This window comes from Pinus tabuliformis, chromosome 6 (assembly GCF_031772625.1).
Source record: "Pinus tabuliformis cultivar Carrire ecotype Pingquan chromosome 6, CPIR1, whole genome shotgun sequence".
NCBI classification, from domain to species: domain Eukaryota; kingdom Viridiplantae; phylum Streptophyta; class Pinopsida; order Pinales; family Pinaceae; genus Pinus; species Pinus tabuliformis.
This window is the reverse complement of record NC_142292.1, coordinates 353065441-353083493: the sequence shown is the minus strand read 5'-3', so window position 1 is coordinate 353083493 and position 18053 is coordinate 353065441.

Here is an 18053-nt window from a genome sequence, read left to right as displayed (position 1 = left end):
AAAAGTCAGCTTGAATATGGCGTTGCGCGTTTGACAGTCAGCCCAGATTTTCACTATTTCTCTCCAATTTGATTTTTACCTATGGGAAATTAGTGTTTTACTATTGTAATTGATAAGGATGATGTAATTATTATGTATTTACTGTTACCTAGGGTAAATACATTAGGCAAACGGCCTCTATTACTTGTAATAAATTAGTTTGCTTAAGTTAGGGATGGGTCACTTTGACCACCCTACACTCTAGCTATCAATTCAGTCTTTGTTGCAATTGCTCCTCCTCTCATGGATTCAACCCCTGAGGTTAGGATGTGTTGGCTTGAGGCCTATATTATGTAATTTATCACTCATTCTATAGGTTGGACTCTATTGGATGTTGTACTAGTGTTTCAGACTTTGGCATGAAATATATTGCATGAGTTGCAGCTATTTTGGTGGGATTCCTGTGGCATAGTATTTTGATATTGTTTCTTCTTCAGTTACATATGTATGGATGTTTTGTAGCTTTCATGATCCATTTCGCTTCAAATATGTTTGATTTTCAAGGTGTGATAAGAATAATTCATCTTCTATGCTCTGTTATGGAAAAATCATCATAATTTGTTTTATTTCTTCAGTTTAGGAAGAATTCATGATTTTCATGCTCTTTTTAGCACCTCACCAGTCTAAACCATTTCATCACTATACTACAAAGTGTTAAAGTAACTTGCCTACCTTGCCCAATCAGATGTTTGCAATTATGACTCTCTTTTGCCCTAACCTAGTTCACTTTCTAACTTAATTCACCCATCCAGTGACTACCCCAATCAAATCAATTCAAACAACCCCTTGAGCTACTATATCTAACCTAAAACCCTAATCCATCGAGCCCTCTTGGATGTGATCCTTGGGAGAGAGCCCTCTCTGGCTTGGTAGGGCTAGCTACCAAGTGAAAAGATTGGTCTGCGGTTACCTCAGCTGGACTCTTCCTCAGCCTTGGAGATCCAGACGAGTGATAACAGTACCAACAAGCCTAACAACAAGAAGCATGGTCTATGTCATTCCTTACATATACCTACTCTTCCTTGGGAAAGAATTTCCATGGACTTTTTTGGGAGGTTTATCGACAACCAAGAAGGAACATAACTACCTATTCGTTGTAGTTGATAGGTTCAACAAGATGTGTGTTCTGATACACTGTAAAAAGGCTATCAACGGGAAAGAAGCAACAAACTTTTTCTTTAGACATGTCTTGCTGCACTTTGGGATACCAAGGAGCATCTTTTCAAACAAGGATACAAGATTTCTCAATGCATTTTGGACTACATTGTGGGAGAAGATGGACACAAAGTTAAAGAGATCTACAACATTCAATCCACAGGCCGATGGGCAAACATAAGTAGTCAACATGACTTTGGTGCAACATCCGAAGACCAGGGATGAAAATCTGGTATATATACAACAATTTTACAACAAATAAGTCCACACTTATACATTAAAGTTCCCATTTGAGACTTTTTTTAGATATTTGACACCTTCACCTTTAGATATTGCATATGGCAAACAAGGAGGAGTGAGGGAAGATATTACAGGAGATGCTTTAAGGGATGAAAAAATTATGGAGGATATCATGTAGATCCATTTAAAGGTACAAGACACAATGTAGAAGTCGTAGTCGAAGTATAAAGACATGCATGATCAACACATAATAGAGAAATCATTCAAGGTGGGAGACATAGTATGGCTACAATTGAACAAGGAGAGGCTACAGGGGCCTGGTAAGAAAATCTAGGATATGAGGTATGGTTCCTTTAGTATACTAGAAAAGGTGTGTGATAAGGCCTATCAACTCATTTTACCACCATATATGCGCATTTACTCAATTGTGAGTGTAGAGAACTTGAAACTCTATGAACCTTCCATGCTAGATCAGGAAGAGGAATAAGTTTGACCTTTTATGGAAGACTTGGCACCAGATGCTCAGGCAGAGTTAACAGAAGATACAATGTTGTAGAAGAGGTCCAAAACTACAAGACAGGGCTAGCATGACCTTTGGTAGATTAGATTGAAGGGAAAACTTCCAGGACAAGCTAAATGGTACACCAGAGAGAAGGTAGAGGAAAAATTTCCTCACCTCATTTAGTATAATATTTTGGGGAACAAAAGCCTCCCAAAATGGGGAGGTGTAATCCAGATTGGATTATTATATTGTTTTTCATCCATCTTGGTGCATTTGGAGTGGAAAAATTGGAGGAATCAGCGAACGGGACCTTTTTCACTGGGAGAATTTTGAGGCATCAAACGAAATTTTTGGGGGTAAAGCTGCTGCTATAGTGTTGCACCATTTCATGTTGTTCTACAAACAAAGATATTTCCAATGGCGCAAGAAGTGTGTCAATCTTATTTTGTATGCAAAAATTATGCCACTCAGAAGTTGACCTTCTTGTTTTCACACCTATAATTCAAGAGGATGCTGTGTTAGCCCCCATTATTAACGGAAAAGGGGCTAGCTATAGGTTTTAACCCCGTACATAAATTACCTGCATATGAATTCTAAAACACAGAAAATAAACAATGTGAGAGCATAACACATAAAACACATATACACAGAGATTTTCCCCTGGATCCCAAAACCGGGACTACCAGCTTGATTTTTCATTATGTTCCTTTCAATGTTACAATACATATTTATACATGTCGAAGCATCCAATACCATGGACAGAAAACCATCGCGTCCAAAACCATGGACTGAAAACCATCGTGTCCAAAACCATGGACCGAAAACCATCGCGTCCAATACCATGTGCAAAAATCATGCACAAAACCATAGGTAGGTCCGCCCAACCTACCATAGGGTCCAGAACCAAAAATTTTCGGGGCGCTGCCCCAAACCCCATAGAGTGGGGTTACTTGCAACCCTCAAACCCCCTTTGACTCCCCCTGCTATGCAATCGGCACAACGAAGGGGGGGCTCCGCCCCCCTTCTAACCCTTCGGTTAACTACGTGGGTTAGTTGTGGAAAGAATACAACACAACCCAACATTCTCCCACTTGTTGTTTTCTTTCCACAGGGGGCCACAAGAGAGCTTAGTCATTTATCCAGCCCTGCAACGCCCATTGTTTCTCTACACCAAGAGAACTTCTCAGAGCTCACAGATTTTTTCAATGCATCTAGTATTCTTCAAAGTGTCCACCTTTACCAACAACACCTTTTTGTCTTCTATCATATCCCTCACAAAGTGATACTGAACATCAATGTGCTTTGTCTTTGAATGGTAAGCAGGGTTCTTTGCCAAGAAAATTGAACTTTGGCTATCACAGTCTATCCTTATAGCTCCCTGTACTAACCCCATACTTGAACACAATCTCTGTAAACAAACTGCTTCCTTGCTTACATGAGTGGTTGCCGTGTATTCTACCTCTGTAGTTGATAGTGCCAGTACAGATTGTTTCTTACTCATCTAACTGACTACACCTCCAAATAGGTTAAACACATACCCACTTGTAGATCTTCTCTGATCTAGATCTCCAGCCTAGTCTGCATCAACAAAGCCACGAATATCCAAAACTCTATCCAATCCCGGTCTTCCTTGGTAGCACAAACCATAATCAATAGTGCCACGCAAATAGCTGAAAACCCGCTTCACTGTTGTCCAATGCTCCTTCCCTGGTTTTGACATAAACCCATTCAATACTCCCACTACATGTGCAATGTCTGGTCTAGTACAGATCATTGCATACATCAGGCTACTGACTGCACTTTGCATATGGAACACAGGACATATCCTCTTCCTCTTCTTGTGTCTTGGGACACTGTTCAACAGATAACTTTACACCTACAAGAATAGGAACCTTCACCGGTTTACTATCCTGCATATTAAACCTCTGCAATATTGTCTCGACATACTTCCTCTGGTTTAACAAGAGCTTCCTCTTTTCCAGATCTCTTTTAATTTCCATGCCCAAAATATAGTTTGCAGCACCAAGATCTTTCATGTCGAATTTGGAGGACAATTGGGTCTCCAAATCCTGGATAGTTTCTTTGTCATTTCCAACCAGCAACATGTCATCCACATACAAGACCAGATAAATAACACGGTCACCAATTAATTTAAAATACACACAGTGATTTGCTTTGCTTCTGGTGAAGCCAAGTCCTCATATAAATGTATCAAATTTCTGATACCACATCCTTGGTGACTGTTTTAACCCATACAGAGACTTCTTTAACTTGCATACCAGTTCTTTCTTACCCTTCACTGCAAAACCTTCAGGTTGCTTCATGTAGATCTCCTCTTCCAGATCCCCGTGAAGAAATGTTGTCTTCACATCCATCTGTTCTACCTCAAAATCAAAAGAAGCAGCAACAGATAAAAGTAATCTAATAGAAGTTACCTTGGAAATAGGAGAAAAAATATCACCAAAATCAATTCCCGGCACTTGGGAATAACCTTTTGCTACTAACCGAGCTTTGTATTTATCCACCTTTCCTTCTGCATTTGTCTTCTTCTTGAACACCCATTTGCTACCAATGGGTTTCCTTCCAGTCGGCAACTCCACCAGATCCCAAGCCTCATTTTTGTGCAAAGATGCCATTTCATCAACCATGGCCTCTTTCCAAAATTTTCCATCCTCTGAATCTATTGCTTCCTTCACAGTTCTGGGATCATCATCAATAATAGATAAAGAAAATTTTTAATAGAAAGCAGATGGACTATACCTTTCTAGCTGCCTTCTTTCTCGAACTAATCTTCTCACAATTGGAGTTTGTGGCTCTTCATCTTCTGATTCCTCCTCTGCTGTAGATAATGATTCTTCCTCCTTAAGTTCAAACTCTATCTTCTCAGGTTCCTTTGGTCGGACTTCATGTTTAATAACATCTTTCACCTCTCTGAACACCACATCTCGGTTCTACACAACCTTCCTTAGTACTGGGTTCCAAAGCTTATAACCCTTTAAACCATCCTTATACCCAATAAAGATGCACTTTTCAGATTTACTATTCAACTTGGTTCTTTTCTCCTTTGGAACATGTACATATGCATCACATCCAAATACCCTCAGATGTGAAAGAGAAGGTTTCTTACCAGTCCATACCTCTTGTGGAGTCTTATCTTCCAATGCTAATGAAGGTGATCTGTTGACCATTTAACATGCTGTCTCCACCGCCTCTACCCAGAATTCCTGTCCTAGCCCGACACCAATGAGCATGCTTCTTGCCCTTTCCATCAACGTCTTGTTCATTCTTTCTGCAACTCCATTTTGCTGAGGCGTATATGGAGTAGTCTTCTACCATTATATACCACAGTTCTTACAGAATTCTTCAAATTCCTTACTGCAAAACTCTCCACTGTTATCTGTCCTCAACACCTTTATCTTCTTCTCTATCTGGTTTTCCACCAGAGCCTTAAATTCTTTAAACCTGTCAAATACTTCAGATTTCTTCTTAAGGAAATATATCCATGTATTCCTTGAGAAGTCATCTATAAATGATACATAGTACACATACTTACCTAGTGATGGAACCTTCACAGGTCCAAACACATCACTGTGCACAAGCTCTTATATTTGTTTCGCCCTCTTACCACCAGAGGGGAAACTCACCCGATTTTGCTTCCCATATACACAATTTTCACAGAAATCAAAATCTAGAGAGTTATTACTCATTCCTTCTACCATACCTTTACCATGAAGTATTCAAAGGCCCTTCTCTCCAATATGTCCAAGCCTTTGATGCCACAACATGGTCTTCTCTCCAGAGACCACTAGATTTTCTGCTCCACTTTCAGGAACCACAGAACTGTTGCACCCAGCAACAACAGTGCTACCTTGTAGCTTGTACAGAGTTCCAATCCGAACTCCCCTGATCAATGCCAGTGCTCCCTGAACCATCTTATAGGTATCCTTCTCAAACACTGTTTTTACACCTGCATCATCCAGCTCGCCTACAGAAATAAGATTTCTGGCCAATGCAGGAATATGTAGGACACCCAGAAGCGTTCTAACACTTCCACCTTGCAACTTCAACTTTACTTTTCTGTGACCAACGATTTTATCCTTCCTATCATCCCCTAAGAAGACATCACCACTATCATATTTCTCATACTCGCAGAACCACTCTCTATGGGGAGTGAAGTGAAAGGATGCACCTGAGTCAATCAACCATGCCTCATGATCTACATGTGTACTTGAAGAAGCCAAGTACACATCCTCACCTTCATCTGAGGTGGTTTTCGCCTCTACAGAAGGAGCATCATCAGATCCCTTTCCTTTGTTAGGAGCTTTAGATTTACAGTCTCTTTTGTAGTGCCCTTCCTTTTGGCATTTCCAGCACACCACCTTTACAGGTTTTCCTAGAGATTTAGATCTCCCTCTAAATTTAGATCTCCCACTCGATGAATTATTTTTGTTTCTGTTCTGGGACTATCCTCGTACAGAAAAGGCATCACCATTCTGGCTCTCCATATTTTTCTGTCTCATCTCCTCTGTCAGCAAGGATGAGACTATTTCATCAAATTGCAAGGCAGATGCATTACTACCTATTGCAATAACCAAACTATCCCACGAATCTGGTAGAGAACAAAACAAACTAATGCACTTATCTTCATCTGGAATTTTGATATCAATAGACGATAACTGACTTACCACAATATTAAACGCATTTAGATGCTCTGTCACTGAGTCTCCATCTTTTATCCTTAGGTTATACAGCTTTTTCCGTAGGAACAATTTATTCACCAGAGACTTACATTGGTACAAAGTCCCTAACTTGTCCCACAAATCCTTCGCCGTAGCTTCCCTGATACATTCAATAATACGAAATTTGATACACATAATCGTATTGTGCTCTTTGCCTTCCGATCCAACTTCTTCCATTCTTCATCGGACACTCCCATTGGTTTAGTACCCGGATCTACCACCATCCACTGATCTTTATCCACCAACAGATCCTCCATCTTGAGTTTCCACAGCTCAAAACTCTGACCATTAAATTTCTCGATCTCTATCTTTCCACTGCTCGCCATCTTCTTTCACCACCAGAATCGATCTCGCAGATATTCCACTAAATAGGGTCTACCACAGGGCTAAGCGAAACCCCTCAGCAGCAAAGGCATCCCCTTGAAGCCAAAACAACTCTAATACCAAATGTAGGTTTTAACCTCATACAGAAATTACCTGCATACGAATTCTAAAAAATGGAAAATAAACAATGCGAGAGCATAACAAATAAAAGACATATACACAAATATTTTCCCTTGGATCCCAAAACCGGGACTACCAACTTGACTTTTCATTATGTCCCTTTCAATGTTACAATACATATTTATACATGCCGAAGCATCCAATACCATGGACCGAAAACCATCGCGTCCAAAACCATGGACCGAAAACCATCGTGTCCAAAACCATGTGCGAAAATCATGCACAAAACCATAGGTAGGTCCACCAAACCTACCATAGGGTCCAAAACCAAAATTTTCTAGGGCACTGCCCCAGACCCCATAGAGTGGGGTTACCTGAAACCCTCAAACCCCCTGTGACTCCCCCCGCTACGCAATCGGCGCAACGAAGGGGGGGCTTTGCCCCCCTTCTAACCCCTCGGTTAACTATGTGGGCTAGTCGTGGAAAGAATATAACACAACCCAACACTAGCCACGTGTTTATGATGTAAAATAATCTAGAAAATTCTATATTGTAACTCTATTTAAGAGTTGATGTAGTCAAAATTAACCACTAGTAAGCTCTCAGGTTGTGTTATAACTGAGCCACTAGGAGGAAGATGCATTCATTCTTTCAAGAGAATTTGTTTCCATAGTTGACAAAAGATAGTCAGGAGAGAAAGGAGGTAGAGAAAATAGAGAGGAATTGTGAACTATTGCATCCCAAGGGTCACAGACATTCCTTCTTTGTACATGTAGCCTTATTTTCGAGATAGAGAAAGAGAGTGAAGCGACCTCACCTTCCAGCTAGATTTTCTCCCGAAAGGGTTTCCTAGAAAGAATATCTTGTGTCTTATGTGTGTGTGTCCGAGAGAGATTAATTTTTCATTCTCTACCCTTTTGCATAATTTCCATTCACATGCATGCACTAATTACAGCTAAATCTACATATATTAAAGTTTAATAAAATTGTAATAGTGTAGAATTTCATATTTTTAATATAATATTATGAGATCTGTTGTGACGAACCTTCTAGTGGAATATACAAAGTAGTTTACGAATCTTTTGGTATCAGAGTAGGTTTCTTTGGGTACTTTGTGGATATTACATGGATCTAGATCGGTGAGGCCGAAAATCATAAATCCCTAATCATGGTCGACGAATCTGTAAATGAACCTTGTGATCTTGCAGAGGTGAGGTTTACGTGGTTGGAACAATAAGTCGCAGATATCAACCGCAATGTAAGCCTCCTCTTGGCAACCTTGAATAACAAGCTGGGTATATTTAGAGAATATGGGGGTTCAAATGCAGAGGACAAATTAGAACGAGGATCAGAAGATCAGTGAGAAATGGAGAACCAGTTGAATAAAGGACCCGAAAAAGATCAACCCAGTTTGAGTGTCGTGAACCAATCACAATCCCTGTTTAAAAAGGAAACAAAATTCAATATCAATTCATACCATGGTGAGATCGACTCTCTGAAGCTTAACCACTAGTTGCAGCAATTGGAATTTTATTTCAAAGTCCATCATATCGAAGAAGGGAAAAGATCCCCTTCGTGTAACTGAAATTAGAGGGATATGCACTGACTTGGTGGGAGAGCCACACAGAAACCCTGAGGTTGGAGGGAGAACCTCTAGTGACTAAGTGGGAGGATTTCAAAATCATAATTAAGTCATAGTTTTATCCCAATGGGTACACAGAGGAACAGTTGATCCGGTGGCATTAATTCAGGAAAAAGTCGGGCCAAAGGGGGGTGTGAACCACCATCTGCGTGAGCAAGTGATGTTGTTCAAGCCCAAATTAGTGGACGAGGCTTGTGTATAGACACAATACCTGGATAACATAGGCCTGAAGAAAGAGTAATCAAGTTGATCGAAGTAGAAGGAACAACAAGAAGATTCTAAGGAGGGGAAGAAGAAGCGATAAGGGGGAAAGATAAGGAGATGACAAGCAAAACACACCAGTGAAAAGATCCTAGCAACAACTGTAAAATTGTTGTCCATATAGAGGAAAAATTATGGAAGTTGCATCCACAACTAAACTCGAAGAACAAGAAGAAAGATAACAAGAAAAAGAATCTCATGGCCATTGATTTGAGCAACCAAGTTGAAAGCAACTCGGATGTGGATGAGAAGATCATTTGTACGTCATTACAAAAAGAGGTGAATCTCAATAGCCTTCAACAATATGAATATAAATAAATAAGCAAACTCTTCCATATAAAGATACAGGTCAAGAAGACAAAAATTGATTGTCTATTTGACTCAAGATCGCAAGTGAATCTCATCGCAATAGAGTTGGTCAAGAAGTTAGGGCTGGAAGTTTGTGATCATCCAAACCCATATCCACTGGTATGGGTAAATAAGGATGTAGAGTCGAAGGTAAAAAAAATAGTGCAGAATTAGATTTGTTATCAGTGTTGATTTTATTGATGAAGTAGACCTAGATGTGGTTCCTCTTGATGTATGTGGAGTCGTGTTTGGGAGTCCATACATGTACATGCATGATACAATATTCATGAGGAGATACAACCAGTATTGGATCATCAAGGATGGAAAATCATTCATCATCAACGCACATAAAGGCAAGTCGAAAATTTCTCTTGAAAGTGCCAACCAAGCCAAGAAATTGATCAATTCCAGGAAGAAGTATGTTTTATTGTTTTAAAGAGAAATTCAGTCTGAAGAGGAGTCAATAAGAGGCAAGGCATCCTTATAGGGGTGTACTAAGAAACAAAAAAAACAATTGGAGGAGTTGTTACAAGCATACAAGTATGTGTTCCAAGAGCCTAAAGGGTTGCCATCTAAGAGAAAAGTAGAGCATGAGATCTAGTTATTGTTAGAATTCCCATTACCAAATATTGGGATGTACATGCAATTTTTTATAGGAGCAAGTGAGGTGAAGAAACAGTTGTAGCCACTGGAGGAACAGGGTGTCATTCGACTGAGTACATACCATGTGGGTCACCCATCATCATTGTGCTGAAGAAGGATAGGAATTGGCGAATGTGTATAGATTATAGGGCGTTGAACAAAATCACACTCAAGAATAGATACCCCCTACCTAGTATAGATCAGTTGTAGCAAGCAAAGTACTTCACTAATCCAGGAGGATCCCAAAAGGCCAAATTTCTAAAGTCCTCAAAATGTAGCGAAACCCATCTCAAATCGAAGAGCTCTTCATTCTGAATCCAACGAAATGAACAACACCTCAAACGAATACCATATGTGAAAGTTATGACCAGCTAAAGCTTTTCCAAAACATCTAAAAATTTTGCAAGTAGGACCCACCTTGCCACTTTTCATGCTGACGTCAGCAGGGTGACGTGGCATATGGTCAACCAATCATGGAGCAACACATGTCATCTGACGTCCTTGACCCAATTAACTGCCCAATCATATATACAGACCAATCAACAAGTGCCACGTGGCAGCCCAGTCAACATGCCATATTTTGTTAAAGAGGCGAAAATTCGGACCGGTCCAACGACTGGTGGAGGCAAATTTGTCACCTTATTAAAATGACCAATGACCCTTAAATTTTTTTTGTGGGAAACTGGTACGACGGGGTAATAAAATAACATATTTTAAAAAAGGTCGGTGACCAATGGGCCGACACTCATCCTTGTCGACTAGCCGACTGGTGGCGGGAGTTGAACCCACTTGATGGTTTCGCTAGCGCCGACAACGAACCAATGAAAAATGCCAAAATTTGTTTCATCGAAAAACAAATTCCACCCAAGTTGAGGCTTGAACCCAGGTCTCCTGTTTGGTAACTCGGGTGGCCACCAATGCGCCACTTGGTGATCTTTGGTGTGTCCACCCACCAAAATATATTTAAATGCTCTTTGCACAATGGATTGGGAGGAGGAAGTTGCATGGCGGACCAAGAGCCGCAGGGAACCAACACTGAATACTCACACGAAGTTCGAGACAAGGAGATTCCCTAGAGACCAACAATCACTTGCTCAAAACAAGGACAAGTTTATAGTCGTTTGACATAATTTCGCGCCACGAATTCAATGGTATTGTCTGTTTCTGTAATAGAGCTTTGAAATTTAAGACCATCTTAGAAAATCGATGTATATGGTGTCATTTGTAATTTATTGTAATTTTGATTTCACATCCAATTAATGAAAGAGGCCTCCCCGCATTGAGCAGGGTCCGAAGACATAGCCCACACTGGGTGAACCTCATTATCAATTTGTTTTTGTGTCTTTAATCTCATGGTTGTTTTTTTGAATTCCACTTCTTTTATGTGTTTATGTCACTTAGTTACATGCTCTTTTATATGCAATTTTGTATGCATCCTTGAAGTAAAATATCTAGATCAAGTTTGGTATCAGAGCAGGTCTTCTTGATGCGAGTTGCATGAGTGAATGCTAACCAGGAAAAATCTCCAAAGAGGAGAAGGAAAACTCAAATCCTTTGATCCCGAAGCGGGGCGTGCAACACGAAGATGAAACATGGAAGATGAGGAAGCTTGAATGGAGGAAGAGAAAAATTATCGCAAAACCTTCTTCACTGTGGCAGAGAAAGTTGACAAGTTGTTTACAGAATATGACAAGACAATCAATCCCGAGAAGAAAGAGTCAGATGATCATGCCTTGGTAAATCATGAAGGTGGAAGAGGAGAGCCTCCTGAACCACCCTCTCCATCCTCTAGTGGCATTTCTATAGAAAATCCTATAGATTCACAAGCTCATGTAATCTACTAAAACAAGAGACAAGAATATACTTCTACTCTTTATAGCGGAAGCCCATAAAGATCGATGAAAACAATAATTGACAAGAGGAAGAACATCAATGACACATAACAAAATAAGTATCCAGGGAAAGCCATAGCTCAAAAGCCCACTATCTGTATTGCATTAATCAGAAATCCAAGATGATAATACAGTGCTTGTTCTAACAAGAATAATCCCAATACTCAATAAAATCAATCTCCAGCTCACAAGAAAACTCTTGGCCAATGCTTAGCCAATTATCCTACTCTCCAAGCCCCTATTTCCTTGCACAATTCCTATGGTTGATTAGCCCATCTTAAAGGGAAACCGGTGCATCCAAAAATGTGCAATCCCTTAATGGTTCAATTCCTAATTGCATGCACCATCTGTACAACTCAGAAAATTATACAATTGATAGTACACTGTCCCTGCACTCTAGTCTCAACTGGGTCTTTCTTAGAATCAACATGCATGAGTTTCTGATGAGGGAATCTTCAGTTAAATGGAGTAGCACTAGTTAATGCATTAGTGCACCAACTGACTATTAACTCACTATTAGTTCCTCAAACATTTTGGAACTAATTTAACTGAACTTAACTCAGTAAACTGATTTATCTAATTACAACTCCCAATTAACTCATCTTGGACCCCTATAATCTAGGGAGAACATATAAATAACTTCAGAAGGAATTCCAACTCAAAATTCAGTTAACTAATTCAACTCACTCTAGTTAACTATTACAAGTTGCCATGAGAATAAAATTTGATTTTAATTCTCAATTTAATTCAAGGACAAATTAAACAGGAATTTCTGGGTTCTATTTTTAACATTTCTTGTTGCTATTTTCAACACTCACTCTCAACAAGAAAGGAATTCAACTTGATCCCGATCCTGAACCTTTGGCATGTCCTGCATGCAACACTTCTCTCTAGTGTTGTTGCTAAAACAACTCTAGAAACAAAAAAAAAAACCTCCAACCTGAATCAGTATGATGCATTTACCATCAAAGTCTCTGACTGTTATTACATCTGTCGATTGAAAACTCAGTGCTTTTGTTGACTCTTCCTTTCTGAACTATTGTCAACCCTCTCTCTGCTCTTCAGTACTGCTCTAGCCTCTATCACTCTGATCTTTGACTGCATCAGTCCCATTGATTCCTCCCACTACTATGTACTTTGGGATCCCATAAAAAGGTACGATCCATGAGATAAAACCTCTCAATGGACCCTGCCCAATTTTAGCCCTCTTGGGACTATCACTTTACATTGCCCCACCTCACACCTAGAGGTATGGCTGCATGTGATCCCTCAACCCACTTGGCTCAGAATTCCCCCCTACTGTAGGTCTCTGCATGACTGGATGCCTCCACTTGGTCTCTCTCAGCTTCTCCAATTGTGGCTACTCCAAAATTGTTTGAGACTGCTTCTTCTCTACTTGAGTGGATCTCTCCACTTGGTCTCCTCTTAGCTTCTCTAATTGTGGCTGCTCCACAATTTCCTGAAGCTACTTCTGAGGCTTCTTCTGGGGCTGCATGTTGAGAGGTAATTTACTCTCCGTCTCAACCACCAAGTCTCTAACCTTTGCCTTGCTCCTCAAGGATTTGCATGCATCTTGAAACTCAAGATCATATAGGTTCTTGACCCATGCACTGATTTTTTTCACCTGTCTTGTGGTGATGTGTCTAAGGAAAACCTTTCCCTTACTAAAAACCACATCATAGCCACGGTCTTCCAATACTACGACCGAAACAAGATTCTTCTTTAGTCCTGGAACATACATCACATTTGTGATCATGAGAGGGGAGCCATACTCCCTCTTAAAGGTAACCGTACTGATCTTGGTAGCTCTATATTCATCAACATTGAGAGTCTGAGGAATAGCGGGTTATCACTGCAGAATTGTAGAAGGTCATGGCGAGTTGTGAAAGGCAAAAATTTTAACAGTGACAATCGGTATGAAGCATATTATGACAAGGGGAGATAGATTGTTTATTGCACCAAGCATTGATAAAGTATAATGAAGGAATGCAAAAGAAGGCTTCTCGTTAAGGGGAGCACAAGAAAATTACAGGTCCACACAAAGTAGGCAAATTTCCAGAGGGAATCACCGTTTGCCATTGATGTCAAAGGGAGAGAGAAATCATAAAAATGAGAATGACGAATGAAGGTATGGGGAGTTGTACTCGCAGGAGGAGTACATGTGTTGCCATTAATGACAAAGGGGGAGATTGTTGAATGGCGTTGCCATTGATGTCACCCTGGGGCTTGACTTTGACTAAGCATCGGTCATTGATGTCAAATTATTAATGAACACTCTTATTATTGTATGAATTACATCATGTTGGAAGCTCCATTGTTGGATGGTTGGAAATCTTAGTTCTAGGGTTTGGGTTTTCTGGAATAAGGTCATACCCCATATGTGTTGAGGATATTTGAATAAGAAAATAATTGAACTTATCCTAGAAATCCCTGCCAATGGATTCTCCTTGTCGAGCTTGTTCTAGTTGTATATGGCACATTCGGATAGGCCTCTCAATTTGAGAGGGATTCACAATTGAAGTTCAAGCCCCCAAATTTTGGGCTAAAATCCCAGAGGGTGACCATATGGTATCTTCATCTTGGTCAAAGGTCAAAGGAAATTAAATGAAGAAGTTTCATATAATTTTCATAATCAAAGGAAATCCAAAATAAAATAAAACTTAAAATTTATAAGGAAACATTATTAAATATAAATAAAATAAAATAAAATAAAATTTGAAATGGTTAACACTTAAATCCTTTTAAAATCATAAGCTTACACACACACACACATCAAGTATGATTATCACATGGAGGGCTATTTATTAAAATTAAATTAATGACATGGTCCAATTTTTTTTTATTCCAAAGTAAATTTAAAAATAAATAAAAGACAGGTTAGATGGTTTGGCTCCTAATTTATGACTCCAAATAAATTTTAAAATTCAATTTATTTTAATTAAATTTTTCTCCAAAAAGGTAGTCAATTTTCTCCAAAATTGAAGTCGCCTCACTCCAAGGATTATGATCCTTCACTTAATGAAAACACTATAAAATGGCACCCTTCTAATCACAAGTGTATCAAACTTAAGACTTGCATTCCTTTGAAAATTTCACGGACCTGTAGAGATGCTCTGTGAGAATTTCTGAAAGGGGTTTTTGGTTGTGATCATACTTTTGAGTTATGATTAAATTTTTGTTGGGATTCTTTTAAGACTGGGACACATCTTCTTGTATATCCAAATATTTCTTTTCGGCTCTCTTGAAGACGTGGAATATTTGAAGAAGGGTAATTTTTGTGTTCAATTGTGGTTTTGGTTCTTAATGATCAACGAGAAGATTTTTGGGGATTTTTTTGTCTTGTTGTGTTTGGGATTTCCTTGTTTTTCCTCTGGTTTGGGATTCGTTGGGCTAAGACATTATTTGCAATTGCTTGTTTTTTAAATCTCTTTCTTACATGATAGTGAGGGTCCTTTTATTTGGTTCAGAAATGCATCAAACTAGTTACACATGTCAAAAGGTTCAGATTTGTGATATATTCATTCAATTGTTGCATGATCTATTCTTACAGCCTCATGCATATATCCTCAGGACCTAGGATTCACTCACTTCTACAACATTTCAGTGAGTAGAGGGCCAAAGATTCTACAAACAAAATCTCTCTAACCTCGGCCTTATAAACTAAAATTATGCAGTCCTTCATCAAAGTTATCATATTGACCAAAATTCTGTTGATGTATTGTAACTTTGTTTGAGGTATCTCTTATGCACATACTTGCAAATTAGAGAAGGATATTTGTTAGGTTTTTCTACAAGAAATGGTGATCTATGGCACCATCTCAAAGACATGCAAAATTCTCACAAACCCTAACTCGTCAAAGTGCCCTAATTCATTAAGTGTGGCCTAGCATTGATATAATCATGATGCCTTGCGGTCTCAAATTTTGTTTGACTGTAAATTTGTCTTGGGTTTGATTTATTAACTTTGAAATATGAAGCTTACAGCCTGCAATTCAATACAAATAAGGATTTGTCACTTATTTTCTCTTCGTTGAAGTATTGATTCAAGTTGCTCGAGGAAACCTAAAAAATTTAAGTGTTTAAAAGTTTATGAAACCAATACCAAGTCGTAGATCTTAGTGAGAGCTTTCTAATGACATAAACAACGCCTTAATCCGAGTATGTATCATAAAGTTATTACAGTTTGAATTTTGTACCAAACATTAAAAAAAGGTCAAAGTCAAAGTCAACCTTCTGCCATGTGGAAGGTCATACAGATGACATGTGGCAGCGAAGTCAACATGTGTAGTAGGACCCATAGAGCTAATTTGGTAGCCCAATTAGCAAACTTGGTGGACCCACAAGCAGGTGATGTGGCAGCACCACAAGTCGACACATGGCAAGTAGGTGGCATATGATGTGGACCAATGAGAGCCTGCCACATGGCCCAATCACATGGTGCCTCATGGCACCTCAAATTAGGTCCAAGTGGTATTGGCATGGTGCAACCTCCATTTTTTTCTTATTCTCATGGTTTTGGGAGTTGTTACAATATGGACATATGATTTCCATATATTATTTGATTTGAAAACTATATTAAAACCAAAATTGGGCTTTAAAACCATATTAAAGCAAAATTAGAAGTCCATGGGTTTTGAACCAAAAAACTTCCCAACAACAAGTAACTTAATATGATTATTCCAACCATTGTACCAACCACATATTGTCGTATTCACCCTCACACTTTATTATAAAATGCCATTCAAATGGTTCAAAGGGGGCCATGGAGAATACATGAGAGATGAGGGTGAAAGTAGGCCAATGAAGTCATGAATCTCAAGAAGATTCTAGGAATATTGTTAGAGAATATGTTAGGGAATATTTTAAAGAATATTCTCTATGAGGAATCTTTAAGATTCCCTAGGGACAAACTTTTGAAGGTGTTAGAACTATGCCGAGCTTATACACAAATGAACTAGTTTTCGCTTGGAGTCTAATGGTGTAGTCCATTTCTTCATCTGAGCAACATAATTTTTTCCCGTGTCCAAGAAGAGAATCTTGTGAGGAATCTTTGAGATTCCCAGGGAGCTCAGATTTGACCGAGTCAGAAAGGGGTCAAGTTTATAGTCATATTTCATGGATTTTTGCAAGGAACGTGATGACATGGGAAGTTCCTTCATTTGAGTAGCTGATTTTCAAGTCATCCCCAAACTTAGAGGTATAAGGTGCATTGTTTCCATGTCCTTATTTGATTTTGTTGAGATGATGTTTTGATTATGAGATCCATGTATGCCACATTGTGAGAGGATCTTTGTATGCCACTTTATGTGAGAGATTTCTATTTTTCATACTAAAGGAGAGATTTTATGAGTGAGAGTTCTTATAGAAGAACATCTCCTAAGATAGAGACATGCCACTCTAGTTAAGGGAGTTCTTCCTTGTATTGACAAAGATTTCATCATGTACTCATCATCCTCTTGTAGCAACTAATGTAACGACCTCACCACTCTTGACACTAGGTCTAGAGACGTAGTCCACACTAGACGAACTCTACTATCATATCATTGAGTTATGGTTGTTCATAATTATGACTTCTTATTTGTTCTTTATTTCATGTTGATGGTTTTCTAAAGTGTTGTTAAAATATGCATTGCTCATGATTTCACAAAGAAAATGTAAGCATTAGTAAAAGGTCCTATATAATGGGGATTTTTGTTTGAAATCATTCACGAAAATTTCCTAGATCAAGTATATATATATATATATATATATATATGGCTAACCAAGAAGAAACCTTAATGGTGATATAACATTGCCCTTGGTATATATATATATATATATAGAGAGAGAGAGAGAGAGAGAGAGAGAGATCGTGATCCACATGTATTAGAGCAACCAACATAACTCTTATAATTGACACACCATCATCATTAACATTGATGTGACTTCACAACTTTCTAAGATTTGTAAGAGTAATGTGATAGAAGTATTTGATGAACAACCTAACATTAATATATAACAATGATATATTGGAACATGAGTTAAGGTTTTATAGAAGCCATTATTACAGTTGATAGAGTCCTTTGAAGTATGATACCTTTGTTGACATTCTCATGAAAATAACAACAACTGTGATGAATCGAGATAGTGAGCTTTAAATGTAAGACAAT